The sequence below is a fragment of the Fukomys damarensis genome, unplaced genomic scaffold (genome assembly GCF_012274545.1).
Source record: "Fukomys damarensis isolate Sample0158 unplaced genomic scaffold, DMR_v1.0_HiC HiC_scaffold_16, whole genome shotgun sequence".
Taxonomy (NCBI): Eukaryota; Metazoa; Chordata; class Mammalia; order Rodentia; family Bathyergidae; genus Fukomys; species Fukomys damarensis.
The window spans coordinates 61,010,598-61,013,696 of NW_022900928.1; the positions used below are offsets into that span (position 1 = coordinate 61,010,598).

The 3,099-nt window shown below is 47.5% G+C and overlaps 1 non-coding gene across 1 annotated transcript; it reads left to right on the top strand.

Moving 5' to 3' along the window:
* Nucleotides 1-474: 474 nt before the first annotated feature.
* Nucleotides 475-595, top strand: LOC117286462. The gene has a single exon (XR_004517630.1). It is a non-coding gene; the product is annotated as a small nucleolar RNA SNORA48 (small nucleolar RNA).
* Nucleotides 596-3,099: the final 2,504 nt, after the last annotated feature.

Below are 3,099 nucleotides of genomic sequence, written 5' to 3' on the forward strand. Positions count from 1 at the left end.
GTGTGTACTGATTTTTATTTTTTTAGTTTTATTTTTTTATTTTTTTGGTGCTGGGGATCAAACTTGGGACCTTGCACTTGTGAAGCAGATGGCAGAGCCACTGAGCTAAATCCCTGGCCCAAAATGGCCATTTTTGAGATTATCTGGCCACTGAGGAAAAGTAGTATTCCTTGATTCCTCAGTGTTTTTTATGGGGCAGGAAACAGCCATGTGGTCCACTGCAAGAACATTGGGCAAACTTGGAAAAGCAGCTGGCCCAGTTTCCCAGTGGTCACAGTCTTGCCGAAAAGGGAGAACAGTGGCTACTTGGCATGGTGTGCCATGCTGGGTAGACTGGCCAAGATGGCATTGACATCCTAAGGAGGGAAAGGCACTGACTGAGGATGTTATGGACTGCACATGTGTCGGTGCGTTCATATGGTTTCAGGTCAAACCTGCAGTGGGTCTCCCTGGACCAGTTTGTGTAAGACCCACTGTCCCTGATCTGGTAAATGGAGAGTTGGTACTCTCTCATCAGCCAGGGCCAAACCAACCCTATTACCACAGCATGGCTTCTGGTCTATATCTGAGCCTGGTTCATGCCTTGGGCACATTGGAAAACCTCAAGAAAGTCAAGTCCCAATTCCCAATAAATGTTTATCAGTCACAGTATTGCATAGGAAAGTCAAGAGCCAAGAGTCTGCAGTTGTTCTGAAGTTCCAGTGTTGTGGGTGAGTGAGTTTTCCTGAGAAAGGAGTCAGCATGTGCCTGAGACTGGCCTGGCACCAGGACCTTTGGTTTTCATTGTGTGGTGGCGAATCATGAGTTCTGGTTGTCTTCCTCCCTTCGCTTTACCTTTGCAAACCATCAGCTATAACCCTAGCACCGCAGATCTAAGTGTCCAGACCTCAAAAGCATGATGAGAATGCCAGGTTTAACTTACTCAAGTATCTATCTTGGATATTCATTTTCCTGGATGTGGCAGAGAGACCCCACAGCTTCAGCATTGTCTCTCAGCATCAGCACCTGCTGGCTCCATCTCCACCTGAGCAAAGCTCCTCCAGGGCCTCCCCTATCAGTACTGGTTTTTGGTGTCAGTTTAAGCTGCCCATCCAGGCCAAGCCCGGCGGGCTGAGAAGGCTGGAGCGCCAGCCTGGCATACAGCCCTGGGAGGTACTGCTGAGGGGCCGGCTGTCCAGGAAGATGTTATTGAGGAAGAAGAGAGTGAGTTCCCAAGCCTCTGAGAGGTGGCCAGTGGGTTGCAGGAGACAGGCGTGGGCCTGGGGGTGCCGGCGTTTGCTGACTTTCTAGGTTAGTCATCTATATGATTCCAGCAGCACTACAAAACCTCAAAAATGAAGCTGAAGTGGGCACTGAACTCCCAGCCCTCCAAAGGCCAATGCCAAAATCAGCCCGTAAGAGCAGATGTGAGGCAGAGCTGGAGGTTGAGTGTGGCTCCGCCTGAAGCAGTGGCCGGGGCCCTCCACAAACTGCTGCAGTGCAGACGCCTCCAGGGACTGAGTGCTAATCAGTTCTCCACTAGGCTCTAATGTCATGACGTGTGGTGGGCCAGAGTTTCTTCCATTTTCTTTCATACAAGTTTTGGCCAGAGGCCCCATCATTGCCATGATATTGATGATGCCCTTCCTAATGTCAAGGACCTCTTGTCTTTCTCCTGCTTCTCTTTCTCCTTCCCCAGAAGGTACCTGGACCCAGTAGAGTTCCCATTTTTACACCCCACAAAGATGGCCTTATTTCTCTGCAGCTGAACTGGGCACCATCACTGGGTACCTTTAGTCATCCACCAAGCATCGCAGTCATTTTCAGGGACATAAAGTAACAGGTGGAAGAACAACACAGAATAAGTAGCACACACTGCAGATCATTACCTTCTCCTAGAAGCAAACACACAGAGAAAGGTCTTTTGAGAAGTTTTTATTAGTCAAGAGGGAACTTTAAGAATATGAGAAAAAGATACATAAATAATTTCCAAGAGAGTTAGCATTAAACAGACAAGGCATGTGTCGTAATTATTTGGTGTGTGTGTGTGTGTGTGTGTGTGTGTGTGTGTGTGTGTGTGTATGCATTAGACTGGAAAGGCCTTGAGTTAAAGAGCCAAGTCCTTTTGTCTTTCTATACTTAATTGTTACAGTAGACTGCTATATCCCAGGGGTTTAATAAACATGGAATAATGAAAGAATGAGACTTTTGTCAAAAGAAATCACAATTCTCCATCTGTAAACTCCCTAGGGATGGGATACCTGATCCAGACTAGTAACCCTCTGGGCACCAGCTACCAGTTCTGCTCTAGGGCCATCTTTTCACTTGCCTGGTCACAGGACTCAAGGTCTCAGCCACTGGGGTAGAAAGAGCATGGCTGGACATAGGAAAAGAGCATGCTGGCTTTCCTTATTCACCTCAGAGAGGGAGCGAAGCAATCTGCTCCTGGCTGTTTCTGCTTCTGTTTTTAATAGTGCAGCTTCAGTCTAGAACCTCGTTTGGCAAGAGCCACTGCCATCTCTTACTGATGGAGCTCACATGGACACCAAGCTGGACGGAGCCCAGAGCTCCTAGAACCATGCAGGAGTTAGGCACTATCCTGGGCTCTGCCGGATCAGAGAAGCCTGCAGGACTGTCCTCCCCTCCTTGCGCTCACAGTGAGTGGGCACAGATGCACAGACAACTCTCCCTTCCTCTCTCTGTGCTCTCGCCCTTCCCATCGTGCTCTCCCTCTCTCATAGTTGGCTACTCTCCTGGATGAGTCTGTATTTAACTCTCTAAGGCTCATTAACTGCAAAATCCCTAACTTTACCGCCAGACCAATTTAGAGGAGTTATTTTTCAGCTACAGTTATTCTTCCTTTTGAGTATTAATTTCCTTTAACACTTACCCTATTAATCACTTTAACAATGAAATTAAGACAATTATTTTCATGAGGTAATGGGTGATAAAGAGCGGACGATACACATTCATTTCACAGTAGGCCCAGACGTCTTGATAAAAGTCAGCACTGTCAAGAATATATTAGGTGGGAATGTGCTCCAGTAGGGTCAGGCTGAGGACTGTTCTGTTTCACTGATTTAAATACGCCTGTTTCTGTCAGTGCCACTGCGTTTATGC